The sequence below is a fragment of the Erpetoichthys calabaricus genome, chromosome 10 (assembly GCF_900747795.2).
Source record: "Erpetoichthys calabaricus chromosome 10, fErpCal1.3, whole genome shotgun sequence".
NCBI classification, from domain to species: domain Eukaryota; kingdom Metazoa; phylum Chordata; class Cladistia; order Polypteriformes; family Polypteridae; genus Erpetoichthys; species Erpetoichthys calabaricus.
The window spans coordinates 157496458-157509889 of NC_041403.2; the positions used below are offsets into that span (position 1 = coordinate 157496458).

The window sequence follows — 13432 nt, forward strand, 5'->3', positions numbered from 1 at the left end:
ACAACCCTGCACAAGAATAAAGAACTTTAATTTCCTAAGTCTGTCCCAGAAGTACATACCCTTTATTCCTAACATGTATCTGGTTGGCCTTCTCTGCACATTTCCTAGTGGACCAGAAATTAAATTAATCGAGACTAGGGGGCTCCGCCCCCTGCTCGCTTTGCTCGCCAACCTCCATGTTTGGTTTACCAGATATACAATACAATTTATTTTTGTATAGCCCAAAATCACATAAGAACTGCCGCAATGGGCTTTAACAGGCCCTGCCTCTTGACAGCCCCCCAGCCTTGACCCTCTAAGAAGACCTGAAAAAACTTCCACAAAAAAAAAAAAAAAAAAAAAAACCTTTGTAGAGAAAAAAATGGAAGAAACCTCGGGAAAGGCAGTTCAAAGAGAGACCCCTTTCCACGTAGGTTGGGCGTGCAGTGGGTGTCAAAAAGAAGGGGGTCAATACAATACAATACAATACATAGAACAGAATAAATCTTCAATACAGTATAAAAATAAAAATTCTAGAAGTACGGAGTAGAATTTCACATTAGATGATATCACATAATATGATCTGGATTTGTTTTAAGTCCTGGAGACCTCATTCATCAAGCTGCCTCCCCCATTTTGCCATTCCACATCTGAAATAGCGCTAATCCTATGAAAGGACTCCTCATTCCCACATCCCCAGTCATCAGGGATGACTTTACCTTAGGCAGGCAATCTACAATTTAAACAGATTGTTATTTTCTTGGGAATTGTTACATATGCATTATTTTCACTTTTACTTTAAAAACTTTTGTAAAAACAATACTTGTCCTTTATATCCGGCCCCATGCGTGGTTACATCTCTTTCTTGCCAGACGTTTAATGCTGCTCGTGTTGTGAAGGGGGTGTATGGACATCTGAACACACGCTAAGGATATGTCTTTGGATCATTTGCTGTCTTTCTGCTGCTTGCAAAATGTATCTTGTCTGCCATTTCTTAACAGGTAGCCCTCTTTGTACACGGTGAAATATGCACCGCGATTCATTGGACCTAACCTGCTATTCTTCTGAAATTGCTTAAATTCACAAAATTATGTACTGCTTGCGAGCTGTCTCTTCTGCCTGTCGCATGTCGTTGTTTTAAGAGCTGGGAGCACATGATGCTTGTCTGCCAAAAGCAATCCAACAACTGCTTGGTTAGATGTCTGTGGGCTCCTTTTAAATGATGGCTCACTACCTAGTCTCACGTGATGTTGTAAAAACAATACTTGTCCTTTATTTCTGGCCCCGGGCGTGGTTAAATTCATTCTTGCAGGACGTATAACACTTCTCACATTATCAGGGGGGTGGGGGTCTGCTGTCACGCTGCCCTTCGATCTTTTTAAAGCCTGTACAGCCGCTGTCCTTTTTTGCTATGGCCCTGTGACAATCTCTTGGCACCAAGTCTCATGTTTACGGTCCCCGCCAGACCAAAGAGATTTGCCACGGGGCGTCTCGCGGGGACCGTAAACATGAGGCTGTCTTTTAAATGTCTTCAGAGAAGATCACGCATCGTCGCATTGCTTTTGCTTTCCAGGACAGGATTTCTTTTTATAATAGACAGATGTAATCTCAACAAAACTCTATGCTGTGTGAGCATAATGTTCTTAGATTTACATTTAAACAGACTTTTTCAGCTTTTAATTGCTTCTGCACATTGCCTAGATCAGTGTTTCTTAAACTTTTGTTTCTCACTACCCAGTTTTACCTTGTGTGCTTCTTCGTGACCAACAATTGACGCAGAGCGTAATCCAGACGAACCATCCCTGTTGGTGAATCACCGCCAATCATCATCCAGGGGAATGTTTTCCCCTTGCAAGCAGTGACACATCGCAACATTGCAAGGCTTTCCACAACCCATTAGCAACTCTCTCATTCAGTACTGTTGTAATTCACAACTCTGTACCTCCCAAGTTCAGACATCTCGTGACCCATAGTTTAGGAAACCCTGGCATGTTATTAACAGCAATCTTGGTGCATTATCTCCATGCACATCATGTCTTGAGTTAGAAACCTCGGTAGCACCTTTCACTCAGATTTCAGATTTGATCAACAGATAAATTATGTGGTTAAAAGCTGCTTTTTTTCAGCTTATGGCCATAGCTCAAGTTAAACAATCTCTATCTCTTAATGACTTGCAAAAGTTGAATTCATACTTTTATTCCCTCCCGTTTAGACTAAATTCACTCTGTACTGGTATTTACCACTCATCTCTGTCTTGACTACAACCAAGTCAAAATGCTGCTACCAGAGACTTGACCAGCATCAAAAAGAACAGAGACTTTACATGTCACCCATGTTTGCTTCTCTTCACTGAATTCCTGTGAAATACAGGGTGGATTTTAAGATTTGGTTGTTTGTGTTCAGAACCTTACATGGGTCTGCTTCAGCCTGACTTGCTGATCACCTCCTCTGTCCATACTCATCCATGAGATTTCTCAGATTCTCTAATCAATTACTTCTTCGTGTTCCATGGTAATGCTTGAAGCCGTGAGGTGATCATGCGTTTGCTTTAGGGGGCCCTCAACTATGGAAAAGCCTGCACCTCGAAATAAAATAACCAATTGTGACAGATGATCTTAGGTCACGGTTAAAAGATTTCTTTTACATCGCATTGACAATCAAGTTTAATTTTGGAGTTTTAACACTTGTTTAATTCATTTTAAAGCGTTGTTAACCGTCAGGCATTGGTCTTAGTTGTATAGTGCCCAGAGTCTGGAATGACCCACCGAAATGAATCAGGTCAGCTGACTCCTTGAATTCTGTTAAAAAACAACTCGAAACTCATCTGTTCAGGAAGGCTTTTAGCTCTACTTGACTTTATTATTCAGTTTACCTTTATGTAAAGATGCTCACGTAACCTATGTGTCTGTGTGTGTGTGTGTGTGTGAGACCATCAATTACAGTGGTGAGAAAAACTATTTGCCCCCTTCCTGATTTCTTATTCTTTTGCATGTTTGTCACACAAAATGTTTCTGATCATCAAACACATTTAACCATTAGTCAAATATAACACAAGTAAACACAAAATGCAGTTTTTAAATGATGGTTTTTATTATTTAGGGAGAAAAAAAATCCAAACCTACATGGCCCTGTGTGAAAAAGTAATTGCCCCCTTGTTAAAAAATAACCTAACTGTGGTGTATCACACCTGAGTTCAATTTCCGTAGCCACCCCCAGGCCTGATTACTGCCACACCTGTTTCAATCAAGAAATCACTTAAATAGGAGCTGCCTGACACAGAGAAGTACACCAAAAGCACCTCAAAAGCTAGACATCATGCCAAGATCCAAAGAAATTCAGAAACAAATGAGAACAGAAGTAATTGAGATCTATCAGTCTGGTAAAGGTTATAAAGCCATTTCTAAAGCTTTGGGACTCCAGCGAACCACAGTGAGAGCCATTATCCACAAATGGCAAAAGCATGGAACAGTGGTGAATCTTCCCAGGAGTGGCCGGCCGACCAAAATTACCCCAAGAGCGCAGAGACGACTCATCCGAGAGGTCACAAAAGACCCCAGGACAACGTCTAAAGAACTGCAGGCCTCACTTGCCTCAATTAAGGTCAGTGTTCACGACTCCACCATAAGAAAGAGACTGGGCAAAAACGGCCTGCATGGCAGATTTCCAAGACGCAAACTACTGTTAAGCAAAAAGAACATTACGGCTCGTCTCAATTTTGCTAAGAAACATCTCAATGATTGCCAAGACTTTTGGGAAAATACCTTGTGGACTGATGAGTCAAAAGTTGAACTTTTTGGAAGGCAAATGTCCCGTTACATCTGGCGTAAAAGGAACACAGCATTTCAGAAAAAGAACATCATACCAACAGTAAAATATGGTGGTGGTAGTGTGATGGTCTGGGGTTGTTTTGCTGCTTCAAGACCTGGAAGGCTTGCTGTGATAGATGGAACCATGAATTCTACTGTCTAACAAAAAATCCTGAAGGAGAATGTCCGGCCATCTGTTCGTCAACTCAAGCTGAAGCGATCTTGGGTGCTGCAACAGGACAATGACCCAAAACACACCAGCAAATCCACCTCTGAATGGCTGAAGAAAAACAAAATGAAGACTTTGGAGTGGCCTAGTCAAAGTCCTGACCTGAATCCAATTGAGATGCTATGGCATGACCTTAAAAAGGCGGTTCATGCTAGAAAACCCTCAAATAAAGCTGAATTACAACAATTTTGCAAAGATGAGTGGGCCAAAATTCCTCCAGAGCGCTGTAAAAGACTCATTGCAAGTTATCGCAAACGCTTGACTGCAGTTATTGCTGCTAAGGGTGGCCCAACCAGTTATTAGGTTCAGGGGGCAATTACTTTTTCACACAGGGCCATGTAGGTTTGGATTTTTTTTTCTCCCTAAATAATAAAAACCACCATTTACAAACTGCATTTTGTGTTTACTTGTGTTATATTTGACTAATGGTTAAATGTGTTTGATGATCAGAAACATTTTGTGTGACAAACATGCAAAAGAATAAGAAATCAGGAAAGGGGCAAATAGTTTTTCACACCACTGTATGTTGTCTGTTAGGCTTTTTCTCTGAATTTACTGTCTTAATCTTCTTTATGTATTTATCTGTACAATGCTATATACTGTATACCCTTCTGTTCTATCTTAAACTCTGAAGTGCCTTGAGCATGGGAAAGGCGCTATATAAATAAAATTTATTTATTATTTTATTAATTTGTAGGCACCTTTCTAAACACTCAAGACACCGAACAACAGATAAAACACAGATTATAAACAAAACAAAAATACAAAAATTTAAATCAGACAGAGCAATTGTAATCGAAGGGAAAAAGCAGTCTTAAACAAATGAGTTTTAAGTTTAGATTTGAAAAGTGAAAATGATTCAATATTTCTAAGCTCAGATGATAGTGAGTTCCAGAGCTCATAGTGGTAAGACGGACGAAGGGGACAGTCAAGTGGATGGAGGAAGAGGATCTAAGGGTACAGAAGGGAATGGCAACATGGGAGAGGTCAGACAGATGTGGAGGGGTGAGGTTGAGGAGAGTCTTAAAAGTTAACAGAAGAATTTTGAATTGAATGTGGAACTTAACTGGAAGCCAGTGAAGCTGCTGCAAGACGGGAGTGGCATGGTGAATAGAAGGGGGTTCTAGTAATGATGCGGGCAGCTGAATTCTGGACCAGTTGAAGCTTATAAAGAGATTTGCGAGAAAGACCAAAGAAAAGGGAATTGCAATAATCCAGACGAGAAGTGACAGGGCTATGAACAAGGATAGCAGTGGTGTGGGGAGGGAGGGAGGGGCGAATACGATTAAAGTTACGCAAGTGGAAATATGCAGACCGGGAGATGTTATTGATGTGGGACTGAAAGGACAAAGTACTGTCAAGGATGACACCTGTGAGGAAGAGGAGACAGAGGAATTATCAACAACAAAAGAAAAGTGATCTTGCTTTGCCTTTGTTTTTATCCCTTTACTCTGATGTATTGTTTTTAGTCTTTTTTGTTATGAGTTGTTGATTGTATTGCTGTACAGCACTTTAAGCAAAAAGTGTTATATAAACAAATATGACTTTACATGTTTTTACTGGCAGAACAGGCTCTGGCTCAATGCAGCCCTGAATTGGCAGATGTCAATTAAATAATCTATCCATCCATCATCCAACCCACTATATCCTAACTAAAGGGTTACGGGGGTCTTCTGGAGCCAATCCCAGCCAACACAAGGGCGCAAGGCAGGAACAAACCCTGTGCAGGGTGCCAGCCCACCGCAGGGCACACACACCAAGCACACACTAGGGACAATTTTTAGGATCACCAATGCGCCAAACATGCATGTCTTTGGACTGGACACGGGGAGGACATGCAAACTCCACGCGGGGCAAGGCAGCCACCGTGCCGGCCCAATTAAATAATCACCTGATTTATTGCATTTTATTTTGATAAAGTTGTGCATAAAGTTGTAATGAGCTGGGCCTTCTATCGCTTTTCAACATGTTTGGGATGTGGTCAAGAACAGTTAAAGAATCCTAGTGCACCTCAAACCTCTTTTAAATTTAAAAAAAAAATTAATCATTTACTTACACACAACAGAAAAACAAAACCACTGAAACAGACAAATCTTCAACTACTGCATTTCATCCATTCACTTTCTTAACACACTTCTGCAAGGTAAGGTTGCAGGGAATCTGGAGCCTAAAGTGGCTTTCACAGTAATCCCAATCACTGTACTCTCTCAGTCTGTACTTGCCAGTATACAAAATGGTTTCACTTGTATGTGTGTTCTTCAAGCTTGCTTGCTTGCTCCTAATAATCTTAACACTTTACCAGACAGATGATCTTGAGAAGGGTCTACTGTAGCTGTATCTTGCAATACCTATGACATAGATCAGGTAATGCCCACAACATCAGTCAGAAAACGGCCATTGACTCAGATAACCCTCCTACAACCCTAATCTTAACCATAGGGTAAATGGGGCCCTAATGTTAATCATAGTCTAATGCGATGGGAGTTACGTGACTGATGAAATAAAAAAATATTTATTTTATACTGTATTGAGGATTTGTTCTGTTCTGTGTATTGCATTGTATTGACCCCCTTCTTTTGACACCCACTGCACGCCCAACCTACCTTGAAAGGGGTCTCTCTTTGAACTGCCTTTCCCAAGGTTTCTTCCATTTTTTCCCTACAAGATTTTTTGGGGAGTTTTTCCTTGTCTTCTTAGAGAGTCAAGGCTGGGGGGCTGTCATGAGGCAGGGCCTGTTAAAGCCCATTGCGGCACTTCCTGTGTGATTTTGGGCTATACAAAAATAAATTGTATTGTTTTGATGTTGAGTGTATTTTGTGATGTTGGGGCATTACATGACTGACCTCGTAGGTATGGCGGTCTGCAATTACACTCTTTTTGAGCTACACAAAATATCAGTAGCCACCCCTTTGCAAAAGTCATCTACACCTTTGATACCTGCTTCAAAAAATATTCACACAGATCTAGCATTTCTTAAATTCTACGAAGCTTCTGCATCGCCAAATTCAACATACAGTTAAACATTTTGAGAAATAATCTCAACTATATTTGAATCATATTTTTTTAAAAATACATTTGGTACGTCTTGTTTTCCCTAAAAAAAATAAACACTTTTGTATCATGCACATGGAAAGACAGCATTTCTTTACAGCAGCGATACTTTTTATTTCGCATACAAACAGCAATAGACTCTTGGAAATAAAAATGAAAAACTAACCATAATTTGCTCCAACTGCACAGCAAAAATAACCTATTGATACTTAATATATTATCAAGAAGGAAATGTATTATAATTAACTAATATAGAACCTAGTAGCTATAACACTTAGACGTAAATTCGTATTTCAGAGTGGACTTTCCTATTGACTCCTACTTTACAACGTCAAACAAACAAACCAAACATCGCACACAATTTAACAAAAGTTCTAATTTGTTAACAACATATCATCCATGCAATCCGAGTCTTCCCCTCACAACCCACAGACGCGTACAAGCGATAAATCTCCCTATAACGGCCTCTAATGTGCATGTCCAGCGAAGGACTGCCAGCACCTCCGAAGCTCGTGCGTTTCTCCTGCCCGATGCTGTTGCGATGGGCTCCGATACCTGTAAACCTGAGCTGAGTTTAAAAAGGGTTTAGCATTGAATTCACTCAAATTTGCGAGTGTGGGTGTGTTCTGTGATAGATTTCCGCTCCATACACTCGTAGCTTCCGATTTGAACCCGATCTTGCTCCGGTACCCTGAACGTAATCCGGATTTTTCTTAGCGTAATGAGCTGGGCCTTCTATCGCTTCAATATAAAGAATCCCCCCCTTGTCTCCACATGGATACTAATGTGATATGTACGCAGGCAGAGCTCTTTTCACAATACGTTCGTGTCGATCCTGTTTGACCTGTACTGCAAGGCGACATTTGTTCTTGCCTCATGTTTGGGTGTCCAGATGTAGAAGATAGTTAACTAATTCGACATTTACAACTGCACGTCACAGAAATCCTCTTAAGTTTATACCGACTGAAACGAAATATTAATCACAATTCCAAACAGGAAAAAAACACTTCAAGAGCGATTTGGCTTTTAGTCACGTGAAACGTCTAGCTAACATCTTGGCTATCATTGTACGCAGCCTCAGAGAAAAGTGGTTGGTGTAGCAGACTGTGAGTCGGTTTAAAAAGCCAGTGATCAGACGATTACCATTCTCACCATCACCACACTTAACATACCAAGTGATTGTCCGGTTGATCCAGTAGATGATTCAGTTCAATCTTGCCGTGGAAACCTGATGGTTTTCTTTGCTCGAGGCTAAAGAAACTCACAGTCCTCCCCGCTTCCTCCGGCGGCGTCAGCTCAATTGACTGCCAGGGGCCGTTCTCTTCAGCCGGAACTGTGAGGAGCATGTACTTTTCCTACGCTGCATTTACAAACTACCACTAGGTGGCGCTACACGATCGCCCAACCAAGCAGGTGAAGCACGCAATACCTGGTCCCCACAGCTAGACTCTCTTGGATTAATGGCGTTTACGCATGCGGAAATGACGTATATAATGAATGGGTCGTACACCGCGACGAATAGGAACACGGGATGACCGCGCATAGATGCTTCAGTCTTTGGAAAAGATTGAGTGAAATCTGTATGACCTACACTTTCAAATAATCGCTTAAATATGGGACTGTATTAAACTGTGCTTGATATAACTTTATAAATGCAATCGGTTGTGTTCAGCTTTTATTGTATATCCTGGTGACTTTTGTTGCTTGGTTAACAGCCAAAGAAATGTGCTATATGAAATAAACTAATTGAATGTAGCTCATATTCCCGTACAGATGGCAAGATATCTTTGACTTTAAAAGAATGCTTGTATTTTGTGCAAACTGGTTTGAACCATATGAAAACACAAACAGCCAGCACTAAATGGCAGATTTCAACAAGACTTGGAAACTTAAGTGTGCAACGGACCGTTATGGATAGGTGAACGTCCTACTTCTAAAAAATCCGGGTGGCCACCAAATATACAGTGTATTCAGAAAGTACCCGTTCAGCTATGTTGCAAGCGTATGTTAAAATCGTAACAAGTAACACTCAAAGTCCCAGAATAACAAAGTGAAAAGAGGTTTTCAGATTTTTTTTTTCCAAATTTATTCTAAATAAGCTGAAATATCACATTAGCAGAACTATTAAGACGCTTTGCTCTAACACTTAAAATCTTGCACAGGCGCACCCCATTTCATTGATCATCATTGAGATGTTTCTACACCTTGTTTGGATTCCACCTGTAGTCAGTTTGATTGATTAGACGTCATTGGGAAAGACTCCCACCTGTCAATAGAAGGTCCCACAGCTGAGCAAAAACCAAGTTATAAGATCTGTAGCGTTCCCTTCTGAGGCACAGATCTTGGCAAGGCTAGAACAAAATTCCAGCAGCATTGAAAGCTCCCAAGAGCACAGTGGCCTCCATAATTTTTACATTAAGTAAGTTTGGAGCAACCATGACTCTTCCTAGAGCTGGACAGCTAACCAAACTGAGCAATCGTGGTAAAAGAGCCATGTTAAGTGAGGTGACCAAAAACCCGATGTTCACTCTGGCTGAGCTTTAGAGAACCTGTGTGGAAATGGGAGAAATGTCTAGGATGGCAGTCTTCACTGCAACACTCCATTGATTTGGGTTTTATGAAAGAGGGGCCAGACACAAGCTTCCGCACAGTAAAAGATACATGGAAGCCTGCTTGGAGTTTCCAAAAAACACTTAAAGGACTCTCACACGGTGAGAAACAAGATTCTCCGGTCTAATGAAACCAAGATTAGCATCATGTCTGGAGGAAACTGGGCACCAATGACATTTACATGTATTTATTTCTGTAGCACATATTCATACAAACAATGTAGCTCAACGTGCTTTACAAGATGTCAAAGAAGTAGTTGTATACAAAGAAAAACATTAAAGTTAGATTAGAAAAAAAAGTATAAATAGTATACACAAAATAAGTAATTTACACACATAAGAGAGATATATAATTAAGAGAAGTAGAGACCTTGAATATACATTTTGTTTTCTAAATGATGGTCAAATGATAAGGTCAGTTGGCCAAGATGGACAGAAAATTAAAAAAAAAAACAAAACTCCAAAACCACTCATCACCTGTGGGGGAAAAAAAACTCAGGGTGGGCCTTACGAGTCACCTTCTAACAGGACAGTGACAGTAAGCACAAGGCAAAGAAACCACAGGAGTGGCTTAGGGGCAACTCTAGTAATGTCATTGAGTTGCCCAGCCAGAGCCCGGCCTTGAACCCAAACAAACATCTCAGAGAGATCTGAAAATAGCTCTCCACCAAGTATGCATCCAACCTGACAGAACTTCAGAATATCTTCAAAGAAAAATGTCAGAAAATCCCCAAATCCAGTTGTGCCACGTGTTTCAGATCTAACTCAAGAAGACTCCATGTTGTAATCGCTGCCAAAGATTTTTCAACTAAGATAGAGAGGTTGGGTTAACAGCATGCACAGATACAGCGTGTTGCCGCACCCACCACACAACAAACCACCTCAGGATCCCAAATTAGGACCCGAGCGCAGCCATGCAAATGGGTTACACCTCAGCACTACACCCGGTCAAATGGAGCGGAACAGTGTGAGTTTTTTTTTACAGTGGCTGGAGTGCCAATTCTGCCACTAAACCCCAAGTCTTCCCTACAAGTTGGGGCACCTGCTTGCAGGTTCAACTAAGCACTGAGTAAAAAGGACTGAATAATTATGGAAAAGTGATATTTCAGTTCCTTCATGTTAACATATGGATGTATATACTATATATATATATATATATATATATATATATATATATATATATATATATATATATATATATATATATCGATTCCCGAGAGGGAGTGCAGTGGAGTGTGTACACCTGATGAGCCCAGAATGAGGGCGAAACACGTGTCGTGTACTCTTTGCATTTATTTGACAGTAAACTATTTCAACCATTCTATGATCTGCTCTTCACAAACTGAGGGCACCGTGGCGGACGTTAGCAGATCGCTGACCAACCACAAGCATTACCTGGTAGGTAACCACCCATACAATCAGATTGTGACACAGACTTCGAATGCAGTGAATATATATATATATATACTGTATATATACACACAATGATAGACTGGACTGGTTTGATAAACATAGAGGAACTAAATAAGAAAGGTCAGAGCAGGCTATTTTTTCTCAGGAAACTGTGGTCCTTTAATGTGGGGATTGACATCATTTGCATCTTCTACAACTTTGCGATTGACTTTCTGTACTGTGGTGTGCTAGGCTGGTAACATCACCTAAGAGATGCACCCCCCCAAATTAACAGGCTTATTAAAAGGGCAGGCTCAATTAAGGCACATACTTTGGACCCACGGTAGTTGGTATTAGAGGAGTGAATGTGGCCATTATGAACAATGCTTCACATCCTCTCCTGACACACTAACACTGAGGACTTACAGCCAACAATTTATTCAGCCTGAAGTGTGTAAATAAAGGCTACTGTGACTCCTTAACCGCCCTCTGCCGGATATATCCGGCATCGTTGTTTTATTGCTAACGCCATACTGCCGGAATTATCATGTGACGTGATTCGGAAGTGACAACTGTGAATATGGCGAAACGTAAAATGACTTCAAGTGAGGCTTTGCAGGCGATTTTGGACAATTCTGATCATGATTATAGCAGTTCTGAAGAAGATTTTAGCGACAATGATGAGCAGCAACGTGCGCTGCATGATACTGTGAATGACGACGCATCGGATGATGGCGATGAGTGGGTGTATCCCCAGCATCTCAACTGGACTGCTGCCCGAGGTGAACTACCTTTTCTGCATCCGTTTGAGGCAACGTGTGGCTTTACTGTTGATGTAAACAATTACACTGCTGAGCAGTTTTATGAGCTGTTTGTGTCACCTGATTTGATCAGACATTTTGCTCATCAGACAAATCTGTATGCAGCGCAGTTTATTGAGAAAAATCCCAATTTACCTCCACATTCCCGTGTTCGTGCTTGGGTAGACACTGATGAAAACGAAATGAAAAAATTCATTGGGATTTTGATGTTGATGGGAATAATCAGAAAACCAGATATTGAGATGTACTGGTCTACAGATCCTATGTATGCAACACCTATTTTTGCAGGTATCATGACACGTAACCGATTCTCTTTGCTGCTGAAATTCTTTCATTTGAATGACAACAGAAATGAGCCAGATAAGAAAGATCCAAACCGCGACCGCTTGTTCAAGCTACGTCCTTTGATTGATCATTTATTTGAAACATTTCAGTTGCCCTACATGCCAGGATCATCAGTTGCAGTTGATGAAAGTTTATTGTTGTGGAAGGGCCGCTTACAGTTTCGACAGTATCTACCATTGAAAAGGGCACGGTTTAGTATCAAGATGTTTTGCTTAGCTGAGAATTCAGGTTACATTTATAGATTTCGTGTATACACTGGCAAAGAGGATCCTATGAGTAGTATTTCAGCAGTGTTGCCAGATGAATGTAAGGACTTTGGACTTTCAGAGAAAATTGTTGTGTACCTTGCCCTACCACTATTGGACAATGGGTACACCATTTGGATGGATAACTGGTACTCCAGTTGTAGGCTGTTCCATTACCTTCATCATCGTAAAACTACAGCATGTGGCACAATTCGTTCTAACAGGGTCCCTCCAGAAGTTCGCAATTCAGCGCCAGCACCGGGTCAGCACATTGCATACCGCAGTGGCCCATTGCTGTGCCTGAAATTTCGAGACAAAAAAGATGTTCACATGCTAACAACTCAGCACAATCAGTCTGTGCAGAAGGCTCCCTGCAGAAGAGGACGCCCATCACCTACTGATGTCCGTTACAAGCCACAATGCATCATTGAATATAACAGCAACATGGGTGCTGTTGACAAGCAGGACCAAATATTGGAACCCTATTCGGCTGCAAGAAAAACTATGAAGTGGTATAAAAAGTTATCAGTTCATCTGCTCCAAATGGCAATGCTGAATGCTCACATTTTGTACCAGAAAAATGGAGGCACAAAAACATTTCTGCAGTTTGAACATGACGTCATTGCAGACTTCATTTTCTCTGGTGAGGAACAACATGCAGATAGAGTAGAGGCAGTGGTGAGGCTCACAGAACGTCACTTTCCGGACAAACTCGAACCAACACCAACTTGGACCAAGCCACAGGCACGCTGTCGTGTCTGTTCAAAGAAGGGTCAGCGTAGAGACGTCAAGACCTTCTGCTCAAAGTGTCCCAGCAATCCAGGACTTTGTGCAGTTCCCTGCTTTGGCCTGTGGCACAGCAAACTCAAATACTGGGAATGAAACTATGATTGACCGAACTACTTCGATAGCTTTTGACTGTTCCGTTTTGTAGTAGACAATAAATCCAGAAGCC

The 13432-nt window shown here is 41.1% G+C and overlaps 1 protein-coding gene across 1 annotated transcript in view; it reads right to left on the reverse strand.

Moving 5' to 3' along the window:
* Nucleotides 1-8433, reverse strand: part of LOC114643696 (sterol O-acyltransferase 1-like) — a 79704-nt gene extending 71271 nt beyond the window's left edge. Inside the window, exon 1 of the mRNA XM_051932571.1 lies at nucleotides 8238-8433. The gene's annotated coding sequence lies outside the window, so the exon portion shown is untranslated. The remainder of the gene's footprint in view (nucleotides 1-8237) is intronic.
* Between the last annotated feature and the right edge of the window lie 4999 nt (nucleotides 8434-13432).